The sequence below is a fragment of the Megachile rotundata genome, chromosome 16 (assembly GCF_050947335.1).
Source record: "Megachile rotundata isolate GNS110a chromosome 16, iyMegRotu1, whole genome shotgun sequence".
Taxonomy (NCBI): Eukaryota; Metazoa; Arthropoda; class Insecta; order Hymenoptera; family Megachilidae; genus Megachile; species Megachile rotundata.
The window spans coordinates 1,077,866-1,093,944 of record NC_134998.1 but is presented as its reverse complement, the minus strand read 5'-3'; the positions used below and the strand labels follow the sequence as shown (position 1 = coordinate 1,093,944).

General features: G+C 37.0%; 2 long non-coding RNA genes across 2 annotated transcripts in view; both read right to left on the bottom strand.

The window, feature by feature from the left end:
- LOC143266037 (uncharacterized) overlaps positions 1-16,079 on the bottom strand; it is a 368,715-nt gene that overhangs the window by 76,957 nt on the left and 275,679 nt on the right. The gene's annotated exons all lie outside the window — the stretch shown is intronic.
- On the bottom strand, positions 629-2,183 carry LOC143266055 (uncharacterized). The gene is made up of 2 exons (XR_013041060.1): positions 1,722-2,183; positions 629-1,628 (listed from the first exon to the last, which is right to left on the bottom strand). It is a non-coding gene; the product is annotated as an uncharacterized LOC143266055 (long non-coding RNA).

Genomic DNA, 16,079 nt, shown 5'->3' with positions numbered 1-16,079 from the left:
TTTTGAAAAATTTATTTATTTAGAAAATATGTTAAAAATTAACATTATTTTGCAAATTTTTTTAATAAAACATTGTACCATTTTGATCTAATTTCACATACAAGTATTATCACTTTTATAACATGGTTTTGAGATTAGACATCGTGAAGGCGCGTTCCATCACGTTTCCAATGTTCTGTTACGCATGTTTGAAGATCTCGCTGAAGCTATTGAAACTCTTACCGCTATCACAAACATGAAGACCAGTATATACCATAGACCATAGTTACATTCTATACGCACTAACACCTACTTCGCGGCGCGCTGTCGAGTTATATGTAGACAAAAAATAGCTATATAAGCTTTCCCTATGTTCGGCTGTCCAAAGGTTGACATGTTCAAGAAAATCTTTTAATTTTGCGCCGCCTCCGAAAAGGTTGAAATGTATTTAATATACTACGTAGCGAGTAAATAGGTTTCATTTATGTCTGTTACGTAATTGTATGATTGAATGAAATAGAAATTATTTAATTATGAAATAGAAATTATTTTATACTTTTTAGTGCATTTCGAAGTCGGCATATTTTTTTTTTTAAATTATTTTATTTCACGCTTTTTAGTGGAATGAGGAGAATTGTATAGGATACTGTGAGACAGTTCTTCCGGGTTTTTTTTTGTCAGCATAAATGCCATGAACATAATTAAGTAAAAGACAACACGAATATTCGTTTTCAATTTTTTTTTATTTATTATTTGTTACTATTAAAGAATTGATATATTGTGGAGGGGTAACCTCCCCCTTTTCCAGCGCCTCCTCGTAAAATTTGAAGTGTTACATAGGTTATACATTTTTGGACTTAATTCTTTATTATCTACGACACGGATTGGTTAACACTATAACTACCAGCGTTCGATGTACATGACTTTTAAGTCGGGAATAAAATAATAAAACAAAGGATGAAATATAAACATACCGTTGCACATACCGTACTTTTTATCTGAACAGTGGGATGAACGTATATTCGAAGAAACAATTTTACAAGTTTTATAATTGAAAAATTGTGAATTGCAAAGTATTGTTATTGCAAAAAAGCGGCAACTTTTGAAATAAACTTTTCTTGATTTTAGTGAGGTTTTAATATCTTATCACGGACATGATTGTAAACAATTTTGTTCCTATACAAATTTTGCGGAAAGCTTTAGTTTTTCGAGATATTAGCGAAGAATTGTTATTAACTTTTGAAAACAACTTCGAACGATTTTAACGTCCTTTTAATATGTTGTCAGGGGCATGATTGTGGACAACCTTTTCCTTATGCATAATTGTCGGAAAGTTAAGATTTTTACAAGTTTTATAATTGAAAAATAAGACACTTTAAACAATTAATTTTGAGCCCTTCGGTAGTTGTAGTGTTAATTATTTATGTGATAGAATCTGTGATGCTTACCGCGTAACGGCTTAGCGTCTACTTCCTCCTTTTGTTCTTGTTCTGGTTGGTGTTGTTGCTGCTGCGGTTGTTGCTGCTGCGGTTGTTGTTGCACCGCTTGTTGCTGCATTTGTTGTAGATATTGCTGCATTTGCAACATTTGTTGTTGCAACTGCTGCTGTTGCAGCTGCATCTGCTGCAACGTATTTATCAGTGATTCTTCTGAAAGAGAGAAAAGGAAAATATATATCTTACGTACATTTTCTTCAATCATGCATTATATTAATTTTGCATTGAAATTTTAATAATACTTACGACTATTTTCGTTGTCTCCATCCATAGTGGTTTGTTTATAATTGGTATGAAACCCGATTCCGTAGAACGTATGTATTGTTTAGAAGTACTACGACGCGAACTGTCGACTGTCTAATCTTTTTGCGCTAGATCTTCTTCTTTTAAAACGTACGCATTTTCTTAGGCCAACCCCCTACTAGGTGGGGTTAACCAATTATAGAGAACCTAAATTCCGGCAAATCGTAGAACCTCCCTCTTATGCCCGAAACACGCTTCCTTGAAGCGGGGGTACGATTTGACGGGGGTGCGTTTGCTGGTAAAAGTGGCAACGCAGCGGAATTTCCCCGTGCCCTAGGGCAGCTACGCGGCCAGCCGATGGTCGCTTGACCTCTCGTTGCAGGCTCACGGGGAAACCGAGGGTTTATGAGACTTAAGTGTTTTACTGTTGAGACCATTGACAAAATTGTAAGTACGGTCATGCTTTGACTAAAAATTATAAAACGGTTTCCTCAAAAAAAAAAACAGTTCCGCTGTCGTCCCTGTCATAAACCGTGCTAGCCGTTTGCACGTTACAAGCTATTTACAAAATTTACAAAATTTACAGATTTATAGCTAGCCGCTACAATAATCTATTTCCATTTGTGAATAAAGTTCCGAAAAGCACTCATCCTCTATTTTTATTTGAAGCTTAATATTCTTGTTTTTATATCGTGATTACGAATATCATGATGAAATGTAGTGACTGCATGATTTTTTCACGGCAAAAAGAACCGTGACAGGAACATATAACTGTGGTTCAATAAGAAGTCATAAATTTTCACGGTCGATCGAACAGTTTAGTGGAAAGAGGACAGAACATATATATTGTTTTGTCACTGTGATGCATAGCGATTTTGTCGTATTATGACATTTTTTTTTGAAATCTAATGGTTGACAGTGAAGAATAATTTGAGGTATATTTTTATCTATAATTTTAATTAATGTATTTAAGAAAAAAAATAAAAGAAAGTTGAAGGAAAAATTATTTAAGTGTAATACACTATATACAATATATAATATTATATTATAGTAATTAGGCGGTGAGATAAAGTAAAACACTTTCAATTATATTTTAAAATAGAAACTTTAATTTAACTTTTGAAGCTGTGAAAGGTATGTCTTTTTCTCGTCAACGAAAGCCGTAAGAATAATAAAACTCGTCGAAGGAAAAATCCGTTACGAGTTTATAGACCCTATGGGACGTATGGTGAAAACAAACATGTGCAACCTCTTGAGTCGAAACTGCAACGTTAGTGAAAGTTTACGACTGTATGTTTTTTGCTGAAGGCAACACTCATTGTGTTGAATAAATCCAACCTATATTAACTATGTACAATGAAATAGTCATAAGCCACTGGTAATAAGTCACTTGCTGGGGTGTGGGCAGTTGCTTGTTACGAATCCAGTATATTATTCCATTAACGAAATTTTACTACTATTAAGAAGGGAAATCATGCTATGTTCTGTCCTTGTCTAAAGAATAATATCGCTGCTCGACCGATTACTTTATAGTTTACTGCTACCGTCGTCGCGCTCGGGAACAAAGGCAAGCCGAAAATACGAGGTGTGACACAAAAAAAACGAGACTAGGTGTGTAGCTTGAAAAAACAATGGAATTGACAGCAATTGTTTTTGTGGCATCATCCTACATACCTCCTCTATCCATGTTGCCAATTTCGATTGAATCGGTCATACCATTTGGAAGTATTGCGTTATTTAGTGAACACGTGCAACTGCATTCTGCCGGAAAAATGTCTAACGTAAAAACCGAACAGCGAATAAACATCAAGTTTCTTGAAAAATTTGTTGAAATCTTTTGTAACATGTGATGAGACGTGGATTTTTACCTATGATCCAAAAAGTAAGCGCCAGTCAATGGGGTGGAAGTCTCTAGGATCCCCAAAACCCAAAAAAGTACGCATGTCAAAATCAAAATTCGATATTAATGGAATTGTAATGATTGAGTGATTTCCCAGTGGTCGGACTGTTAACCAACACTATTACATTGAAATACTAAAAAGACTTCGTGAAAAAATTAGGAAAAAAGGGCCACAGTTATGAAGCGATGGATGGCTGTTGCACCAGGACAATGCACCCGCTCACACGGCACTGTCTGCCAAGCAGTTTCTGACCAGTAAAAATATTACAGTGATTGGGCATCCTCCTTATTCGCCTGATTTGGCTTTATGCATCTTTTTTTTATTTCCTAAAGTTAAATTTTGCTTAATAGGAACCCATTTCACCTCAGTTGAAGAGGTTCAGGCAGAAACGGAGAATCTTCCGAAAGGACTTCCAAAAACCTCGTTCCACAACTGTTACCAGCAATGGCAGCACCGAATGCAAAAGTGTGTGAGTGCTGAAGGGAACTACTTTAAAGGTGATAATGTCACAGAGAACTGATTCTGAAGGTACAATGATTTATTGGACTAGTCTCGTTACTTTTGTGTCACACCTTGTATACCTGATTCGTAACAAGCAACTCGCCAGAGCCGAGCGAGATGCTCATTACGAATCAATACTGTAGATGCTGATTTGTTTTACACGCGGCATTCGTTTGAAATGTATCTATCTCACTGTCTTTCGTAACACGTATTTTTTTTTCCTCGGTTACTGATCCGAGGCTCCGGTAGGCTTGAAAAAATTGATTCATTAATTTTTTTTTTTACGCACACCTCAGTAGATGTAATTGCTTGGTCCACTAACAGATTACGGCAACAAGTCCGTGTGCGGTATGGTGGGGCACGGCACATGAGACCAGCATCTGTTCCGACGTTTAGGAAAGGCAAACACCAGTCAGTTGTAACGAGTATCGCGCCAGGCTTTCTTCAGCTTAACGCGATATACGCAAAATTGAAGACTGCGTAATAGGTATTACGACTATAGCTTTTCCTTTTTTCTATTTTTTTTTTGTTTTTTTTTTTTTTTTATTTTAAGAAGGTACAGTAAGATAAACAAAGGGTCCTATTCTGCTTTGAGCGAATCAAAAGAAGGGTCCAATTCTGCTTTGAGCGAATCAAAAAAAGGGTCCAATTCTGCTTTGAGCGAATCAAAAAAAGGGTCCTATTCTGCTTTGAGCGAATCAAAAGAAGTATCCAATTCTGCTTTGAGCGAATCAAAAAAAGGGTCCAATTCTGCTTTGAGCGAATCAAAAGAAGGATCCAATTCTGCTTTGAGCGAATCAAAAGAAGGATCCAATTCTGCTCTGAGCGAATCAAAAGAAGGATCCAATTCTGCTTTGAGCGAATCAAAAGAAGGATCCAATTCTGCTTTGAGCGAATCAAAAAAAGGGTCCAATTCTGCTTTGAGCGAATCAAAAGAAGGATCCAATTCTGCTTTGAGCGAATCAAAAGAAGGATCCAATTCTGCTTTGAGCGAATCAAAAGAAGGATCCAATTCTGCTTTGAGCGAATCAAAAGAAGGATCCAATTCTGCTTTGAGCGAATCACTTTTTTAGAAGTCTCATATATACAACTATGGGCAGACCGACAAAAAATGCATCCCGAAGGAAAAAGAATCGAGCGAAAGAATCGCACGAAGTTAAACAATTACGCCTGTCAAGGAATCGTGAAAGAACTGCAGAGGCACGGCGTCAAGAAACGATTAATGAACGCCGTTCGAGATTATCCGCAATGCGGAAATACGCACGTTCGAAAGTGTCACGCGAAACAACAGGTGAAAAAAAAAGGCGGCTAAGTAGAATTTCTAACCGTTTGAAGAACGAATCGACCGAGGAACGATCACGTCGGATCGGATTAATCCGCCGGCGATTAGCAAACGAATCGACCGAGGAACGATCACGTCGGATCGGATTAATCCGCCGGCGATTAGGAAACGAATCTTCCGAGGAACGATCACGTCGGATCGGATTAATCCGCCGGCGATTAGCAAACGAATCTTCCGAGGTACGATCACGTCGGATCGGATTAATCCGCCGGCGATTAGCAAACGAATCGGGCCAGGAACGATCACGTCGGATCGGATTAATCCGCCGGCGATTAGCAAACGAATCGGCCCAGGAACGATCACGTCGGATCGGATTAATCCGCCGGCGATTAGAAAACGAATCGGCCCAGGAACGATCACGTCGGATCGGATTAATCCGCCGGCGATTAGCAAACGAATCGGCCCAGGAACGATCACGTCGGATCGGATTAATCCACCGGCGATTAGAAAACGAATCTACAAAACAGCGTTCACAACGTCTAATGGTCATGAGAAATCGTACGCGGGAAGTGCTATTAATAGAACGTTCCGAATCAAGAAATACACGTTTAATGGATATGCGCGAACGTGCTAGAAACCGAAGAAAAGAACTTCTTCTTCAGGCAGAAAGTTTTAAATCGGCTATTAATATTTTTGTTGATGTACCGTGTGCGGTGTGTTGCAGAACTTTATATCCGCAGCAACGTTACGCTTTGCACACGCAGCCTCTGTCTCATCTAATTCCTGCAAATCTGATAGAATTAGAGAAAATAACAACATGTTCTCGCTGCCTACATCATCTTAAAAAGCACAAAGTTCCATCGCAGGCATTCTGGAATAAAATGGAAGTAATGCACGTACCTCAGGTGATATCAGATTTATCGGAAATCGAAAAACACATGTTGTGCAGAATAGTCCCGTTCCTTAAAATCATGAAAATTCAAAATCGCTTCAGTCAGAATTGGTGCAAAGGTCAGGTAGTCCTATTTGCCCGTGATGTATTCGAAGTTGCCGAACAACTTCCACTTAGATTAAACAAGACCGGTATAATGATTGTCGTAGAAAGGCTAGAAAATTTGAAACGACAGCGACAATTTGAAATAGACGTCGGTAAACTTCGAAGAGCTTTAGAATGGCTGCTACAAAATAATGCTTTGTACAAAGATGTGCGACCATGTTTTTCTAATATTATCAATAACATTTCGGAAATAGCTCATGTCACTGAAGAGCTTCCTATTGTAAGAAAAGAAATTGAAGTTGCACAAAGAAGTACTGAATCAAACAGTAAATTTGTGCATGTAGGCCATAATGTAGCTATTTTACGAGGCACTTGCCATCAAGCTAGCGATCGCTTCAGCATCGAATCTCGCGGTAAGCAATGCACAGGCATAGCTGCAGTTGCTTGTGTTGCGTTTAATTTGCTCGATCCTAGTACGTGGTGTACTAGTGATATTGATTATGTACTTTTAGTAGGAGATAAATATTACCGTGATTGCATTGAAGCGCGAAATAACCCTGACCCCGGAGAAGTCAATGTAGACTAGTTAGCTGTAACAGAATTATTGCCACACTTATTGTTTAATAATATCAGAGTCGGTATTGACATTGGCTATGAAATGGCTGTAAATGGTAATATTGACATTGATAACGGTGATGAAGGATTCCCAAATTTAAAAAACGGTTTAATTATGTTTTTCCAACAGTATACATACGGAATTCTTACCGCGAATTTTATATCAGTCGCTGTATCATGCAGCAACCAGTCGGAAAGTCCCTGCTATTGGTTGTTTGATTCCCACGCAAGAGGTCCGAAAGGATATAAAGCACCGTCACGGGGCCTTTCATGCTGTATGAAATTTACGAATATTGAGGATTTACACATAATCTTGCGTCGTAATTTATATGCTAAAGGAGGTAATAGCAATGTGCTAAATATCTACTCATTAACACCTGTAGCAATTGCACCCGAAAGGAATAGATCCCCACAAGTCGAAAGGATACAACAATCACCTGCTGCGACTACTCATACAGAGTCCGGCGAGGCGCAAGTTGTTTTCGCAACAAGTATGTTACGTTCGATTGATGACGATATTCCCAATATCGATAATATCGTATCTATCGGTAATAATAACAACGCAGAAAGTGACCCGATAAGATTGGCGAATATACATAGAAAAACTGCGCCTCCTTTGAACCTAGAAAGGGAAAGAAGAATGGAAGAACTGTGTTGGTTCTTTCTATTTCCAGATGGAAAAAATGGTTTCGGAGAGCACCGAGATATCTCAATAACACCACTGGATTACTTCCAAGCGCGTATTCCGAGCAATGACAAACGATTTCAACGAACAGATTATTTGTTCTTCGCATTATCTGTTGTTGAATATTACCGCGCAAAAGCTAGTGTTTCAGTATCATGTAGAATGCGCCAAGGAGAACATACTCCACAGCGATTAGTAGATAATGTGCACCTCACGATGAGAAATATAAGAGGATCGGTATCATACTGGAAACGTTGCTGTTCGGAATTAATCGCCACGGTTCGAAGTCTTGGACCGCCCATATGGTTTGCTACCTTCTCTTGCAATGATCTAAACTGGCCGGATATGTTGAAAGCGTTACTTTTATCCGATGGTCGTCCCATTACCGATTTTGAAAACCTAACTTTCGCGGATCGACTAAAGTTGGTTCAGAAATATCCAGTAGTTATAGCAAGACAATTTACGGTACGAGTAAACGCGTTGATGCAGTATTTAAAAAACTCTCATTGCTTAGGTGGCGTTGTTATCGATTTTTGGTATAGAATTGAATTTCAGAATAGGGGAAGTCCACATTTACACATGCTGATTTGGTGTGAAAATGTACCCGATTTCCTTACGAATGAAGGCCGCAACGTTATTGAGAAAGTTGTATCTTGTTCATTGGAAGCAGAAAACCAAGACATGAGCGACATAGTACAAAGAGTCCAAATTCATAAACATTCTGATACATGTTACAAAGATCGTAATAATCGTTGTTGTCGTTTCGGATTTCCTAGACCGATAAGTGAAACAACGATGTGCTTGGGTCCAGATGACACACTTGCCAACAATGGACGTTTCTGTGTACTTAAGTGAACCGTAAATGAAGTTATGGTAAATAATTACAATCCAACTCTTTTAAAGCTTTGGGAAGCAAACATGGATATTCAACCATGCGGAAATGTTACAGCAGTTGCATATTATATTGCTAAATACGCAAGTAAGTGCGAGCCGCAGGATACAGGAGACGTTATTAAAGAAGCCGTTTCCCGTGCGAAACGCCGCGGCGGTGCCGTCTGGAATCAATTATTTGCGGTATCTATGGCAATTCTGTCCCAACGAATGGTCAGTGCTGCAGAATGTGCTTATCGATTATGCCATTTGCCTCTTAAAATGAGCTCGCGAAAAGCTGTATTTATAAACAGCTGTCGGCCTGAGCAGAGATACAGAATTTTGCGTTTCGAAGGATATGAAACATCATTTTTCAATAACATATTCGACCGTTACGCAAAGAGACCGGACAGTCTAGAGAATTTGAGCTTAGCTGAATTTGCTGTCCGATATGAAACAGTTGCAAGTGGAATGTGGACAGAAGAGGATGGAGACGCAGAACTTAGAAATGACGATGAAGAAACATCGAGGTCGAGGTTTATAAAATTGAAGGACAATACTCGAATGCGAATAAGAAATAAAGCAGCTGTACTTCGCCACCGATATTATACCTTGAACAGCGATAGAGAAGGATATTTCTATAACTTGATAGTGTGTCACATTCCATTTCGTGATGAAAGTACACTTATGTGCGAAAACGAATCTTCGGAACAATGTTTTCTTCGACGGCGACACGAATTGAAACCTATGTTGGGAAACGCAACCGTTGAACAATTTACTCACGCAGAACAAATTACACTGTCCAACAAATTTAAACTTTTTTTATGTTTTCCAATACCCATTGGGTGATCCTTGTAGAGTTTCTCGTCCTGAACAAGAATCCGAAAACCGAATTGCTCTATCACCCTCAGTTTTTGAAAAACACGAGCTTTTGTAAAAACACGTGTTTTGGGTAGAAAATGCGATATTGCGAGAAAACTAAAAAAGCTAGGACATTCAAATTAGTTTTAAAAGATAGGGGAGAGTTACCCAATTAAATTGGTATATATAATTGTTATATTGCATAATTCTAAGTGGGTGTAAATATTGATGAAAGTTTAAAAAACGGCCGTGGTACGCATTTCCTACGTATTATTTTTGCATTTTTGGAAAAAGTTATTTGTCTAGCGCGAATTTGCTATACAGTATCGAATTCTACAGACATTTCTGATTAAGAAACTATACGGGGTAAGTGTTGTAGCTGTATGCAATTCCAGTAAATCGAAAAAATATCTGCCGGGAGCATGCACGCGGCGTTTTGCCGCCAGGCGGCCATAGCTCGCTCTCCTCGCCGAGTCAGTGCCGTAGCTACGCGCAATCAACATCAATGATGGGGCTTAATATGCATCCACTTTTTATATTTACAATGTTTAATTTTTTTTAATATTATTATTTCATAATTATTATTGTTCATAATTTGTTATTGATCGTTATTATTTTTAGCTACCAACGATACAATTATAAAATATTATAATTCAAAATTTAAAAATCAAATGATTGACAGTTTTGAAATCTGTTTATAATATAGAAAAACTTTCTATTGTATACATTTTATTTTTTCTATATTATAAACAGATTTCAAATCTGTCTTCAATCATTTGATTCTTAAATTTTGAGTTATAATATTTTATAATTGTATCGTTGGTAGCTAAAAATAATAACGATCAATAACAAAATATGAACAATAATAATTATGAAATAATAATATTAAAAAAAATTAAACATTGTAAATATAAAAAGTGGATGCATATTAAGCCCCATCATTGATGTTGATTGCGCGTAGCTACGGCACTGACTCGGCGAGGAGAGCGAGCTATGGCCGCCTGGCGGCAAAACGCCGCGTGCATGCTCCCGGCAGATATTTTTTCGATTTACTGGAATTGCATACAGCTACAACACTTACCCCGTATAGTTTCTTAATCAGAAATGTCTGTAGAATTCGATACTGTATAGCAAATTCGCGCTAGACAAATAACTTTTTCCAAAAATGCAAAAATAATACGTAGGAAATGCGTACCACGGCCGTTTTTTAAACTTTCATCAATATTTACACCCACTTAGAATTATGCAATATAACAATTATATATACCAATTTAATTGGGTAACTCTCCCCTATCTTTTAAAACTAATTTGAATGTCCTAGCTTTTTTAGTTTTCTCGCAATATCGCATTTTCTACCCAAAACACGTGTTTTTACAAAAGCTCGTGTTTTTCAAAAACTGAGGGTGATAGAGCAATTCGGTTTTCGGATTCTTGTTCAGGACGAGAAACCCTACAAGGATCACCCAATGGGAATTAGAAAACAAAATTCGTGTTGAACAGTGTTATTGAAGCGGCGCTGGCCCAGGCTGTTGCTTTGAACGTTGTACGCGAAGGGGAAACTAATAATGAACAGTTAAGAGAACCAGTCAGCATTCATGCCGACGAAACAGTATATTGCGATCAAGTTGATTTGTATGAGGATCAACAGCAAGAAACACTAGCAATGCCAGAAGACGTGTTCCTTAATAGTATTCGAAGTCTTAACGTTCAACAGAAAGATTTATTGAAATCAGTTTCCTCAGTAATTGAGAAAGATGTTAAAAAGAATGATGATGAAGATACGGAACAAATGTTACTCTTTATTACCGGAGGAGCTGGTAGTGGCAAGTCGTTTATTTTAAAATTACTTGTTGAACATATTAAACGCTGCTATAATCCCACAGTTGATATGATGATAAAACCATCGTTCATTGAAGTAGCTTCTTTGACTGGCGTCGCTGCCCGTCAAATATTCGGAAAAACTCTGCACTCCTTGTTCTCGTTGCCTATTGAAAAAGGTACTGCGATGACCTATCGGCGACAGACTGGACAAAGACTCGAACAGGAGAGACGAAAGTGGCGGTACATAAGGTGGTTGATTATTGACGAGATATCAATGGTATCTTACGAGAATTTGCGAATAATTCATTTAAGATTGCAAGAATTCAAAATGAATGATAAATTGTTTGGTGGCGTAAATGTACTTCTTTTTGGCGATATCATGCAGTTGCCCCCGGTAAAAGGACACTGGTGTTTTATACTGCCACATTGGTGCAGCGCAGAAATTAATTTATGGCACCAATTTTCATTCTGCGAACTCACCATTAACATGCGACAAAGGGATGACGTCGAGTTTATCGACTTACTGAATAACCTACGGTTTGGGGAAGTGACAACCTCTCAACTACAAATACTATGCGAACGAAGAAGAGTTCCCTTAAGCGGAGAGTTTGAGGATGGGGAAGCGGTAAGAATATTCCCAACCATAAAATTAGTCGATGAATATAATACAAAAATGACCGATAAATTAGCAAAATCACATCGAATGTACATCATTGATGCAGTAGACGAGTCCCGTGAGGCAGCTACATATGGAAAAAGGCCACCAGAAAATGTTATTCCTACAAATGTTAATAACTGTGGCGGACTGTTACATACAATAACGTTAGCCGAGGGATCGCGAATCATGCTGCGGCGAAATATATCAATTTCTGATGGTTTGATAAACGGTGCAATGGGAATAGTTAAGAAATTTAGATGGCCAGCACTTAGAAGAGACCAACTAGAACAGGGAGAATTGCCGGATTCGGTTCTTATAAAATTTGATGACGAATCTGTTGGAAATAGGTTCAAAGATATTGATGGTTACATTCCAATATCTCCAGTTTCAACAACGTTTCAGGCGACAAAAGGTTATGGGGACGTCGAGCGCAGAATGTTACCACTTATTTTAAGTTGGGCAGTAACGGTGCACAAATTACAAGGGACCACATTAAACAAAGCTGTAATTGATCTTGGCAAAAGGAATTTTGCAAAAGGTCAAATTTACGTTGCACTTAGTCGTGTTAAAAGTCTAGATGGTCTAGTTTTATCTGATTTAGCGCCAAACAAAGTCCTAGTTAAACCTCATGACGAGCGAGCACTCGCAGAAATGGGAAGATTACGACGGTTGCTTTTGCAAACAAACACTGCAAATCAGCTTCCAGCGACTGACACGTAAAGAAATAACCCAAGTCTGTTTTTTTCCTTCTCTTTTATTTGCGGCCAATTGATACAGAAATTGACGAATTCTACTTACAGGAACAACTTTGAAAAATCAATGTCGCCATATTTTTTGCAGGGTAAGAATAAATCTTTTGCAATATCAGTAGTTATTAACAATTAACGAGTCCCATAAATGTCTGTTACAAATGAGATCATCTTCGAAAGATCTGCGAGATTCGAAAAGTTTCATCGCGATCGGTGCATTTCTTACATAACAATACCAAAGAATAGGATTTTGCAATAACAATAGTTATTATACATGTATACTGATTTTCGGCCGACAAGACGTGTTTGTAGAAACAGTAGAAAACCGGCGACTGCATGTTGAATATACACCACCAGAGACACGGAGGCATACGTACAATTGAATAATTTTCGCTAATAACTCGAAAATTACAAATTTCCCTTGATTGCAGATAAGGAAAAAGTTGTTCAGAATCGTGGCCCTGATAACATATTAAAAGGACATGAAAATTATCCAAAGTTGATTTCAAAACTTTTCAACAATTTTTCGCTAATATCTCGAAAACTAAACCTTTCCGCGAAATTTGTATATGAACAAAATTGTTCAGAATCATGTCCGTGATAAGATATTAAAAGCGCACTAAAATCGAGATAACTTTATTTCAAAAGTTGCCGGTTTTTTTGCAATAACAATACTTTGCAATGAAAAAATGAAAAATTTTTTGATAATGGTACCAATGGGGAGTCAGAACCTACCAGATGCAAAAGGTTTCGTTCCGATTGGTCCATCCAGCTAGGCGTAATCGGCGGGCACACATAGAAAAAAAAAAAAAAAAAATATATACTGATCGAATTGAGTAACCTCCTCCTTTTTCGAAGTCGGTTAAAAAGTAAATTTATACGTCGAGCCGTTTTCAATACAATCGTTTTCGTTGCCAACTTCATATAAAGCTAGCAGGACTAAACGTCAAAAGCAGACACATGTAGTACTGAATTTGTACCATCAAATGAAATTTTTTACCAGCTACCGTTTTCAAGGAAATCGGAACAATAGAGATTAACGTCAAACTACAGGAAAAAAATGTTCAAATTAGCAGAAATGAAAAATTAATATATATGAATATGAATATTTAGTTAGAATTGTTGTATTTGATTAGTATTTCCATTAACTGATGGTTAGTATTATGTTGCCAGCTATTCGCTGCGCGAAAAAATGTTTCTAGTAAAAGTTATATGACATCTAGGGATACATACAATTCTTAAATCTGTTTTTTTCAACCTACTTTTTTAAATATAATATAAAATGGCTCTCTCAAAAGATGACTCTTTCCAAAAATCTGTATTGGGGCATTCCTAACTCACTACAATTAATGAGGACCAAGCAGCTAAATTTCTCATGCAGCAATAACGTCAAATGGTGAGGTCACTCTTCTCCTCGCTGATTGATCATATCTCGTCTCTTGATATTTCGAACACCTGTCAGTATAAGCTTATAGGTCGAGTACTGGAAAGCGGTCCATTGCCTAAACAGCTCAAAGTAACAGTATCATAATATAGGATATTCTTCTTTAATAGAAAATATGTTAGTAATTATTCATTTCAAGTCACACTTTGTATTATATTTATTTTATGCCAAATTTAAGAATTTTTACGAATTGGAGGAAATGTACTAGACATTCCATTAAAAAACTGAAGATAATCCTAGTGTCTCGTACGTAGTTTTGCGCACATATATGTAGATCTCTCTCATTATGCACCTTATTAAAAATAACATCGTTAACATTTTTCCAATTGCACATGATAAATATTCCTAGATATAAGTTATTTATTGTTATTTTATATTATGGATTACCCGCGATAACACTTCACACATGTCATGCGTTTTTAAAATAATATTAATACCGTTTTTCACAATATCTCTGTATTTTAATATTGTTTCCTTTATTGGTTGAAGATTGTATTTTCCTGGTCTACTACGTATTGGAGCCATGATATAAAATATTGTATGGCAATGCTAACTGAACACTGAAAATTGAAGGACGAACTCCGTTGATCTGTGTTGATAAACAACAGTTGAGCAACTCGATCGTTCTGACAAACGAAGGTTACTGATTACCGCAAATAATCTTTTGACTAATGTAATTTTTATTAAATTGTAAGCTAAAATAGATATTCAATAAAACATATCACATATATTTTTGAGTAAATTTTATATTTTATTAGGTCGAGTCGTAAGTAACTTCCGACGCAGCTAAATAGATTTTATTGTGTGTATGGTGAGATTATGAAGGTATAAGTCACCACGAGTTATTAAAGTCAAATTTAACGATTACTGCGGATAAATACATTCAGCAATTGCACAGAGTGCAAGAGAAACTCCTAGAAAAGCGCCCTGCACTCGTCAATCGTAGAAATGCCATTCTTTTACACGACAACGCGCAACCGCATACAGCAAGGGTGACTCAAGAAAAAATTCTTGAGCTTGGATGGTCTGTTTTACCACATCCACCTTACTCCTCAGATCTTGCCCCGACAGACTACCACCTTTTCTGTTCCTTACAAAACTTTTTAAATGGAAAAATCTTCAATTCTGAAGAGCAAGTCAGGCAGGCTATTGAAAGCTTCTTCCAGTCCAAACCAACCACATTTTACAAGGAAGGAATTGATAAACTACCAGGAAAATGGGAGAAGGTTATAGAAAATAGTGGTGAATATATAATAAAATAATATAATTTTGTTGTTTAATGAGAACGAAATAAATGTCTGATAAAAAAACGGAAGTTACTTATGACTCGACCTAATACAACTACAATTTTTTGATAACGAAAGAGTGGAAAGAGGGAAGAGTGGGTAAAGGGGGTGGCTTTCCCCAACTGAGCATTCCCCAATTTCCCCTAAAATGATCATCGAGCCCAATCGTTTACACGGTTGACCCTTTAGCACTCGGCCTCTTACAAATTACCCTATTAGTAATAAATCTAATGATCGCTTCGACTTTTTCAAATTACATTTGGAACTTAAAAATTATAATTATGCCAACCTTGGACTCCATGTGCAAACCAACTGTGTAAAAACTAACTGTTAAATAATCAGCATCGCAGAAAATCAAAAACTAATAACACACTTCTCATTACTAATTAATTATTTAATGTTAATTATAAGAATTACACATATTAAGTTAAAGGTTAATTAATAACGTTGGAATAACTTTCTCGTACACCAATTTGCATCGCGTGCATTTTCATTTCACGAACAAGAAGAAGGAATTACGCTCTTCAATTGTTTTTTATTCTAACGTCATGCATTGCTCGCACGGCAAGATGACGCCTTATGCTAAATTTAGTTATAATTTAATACTAACCAGTAATAGTTCTTTGGTCTTTCATTACTGCTATGGTCAATTTTCAATATTTCAAACTCAATTAACTCTATAATATTTATT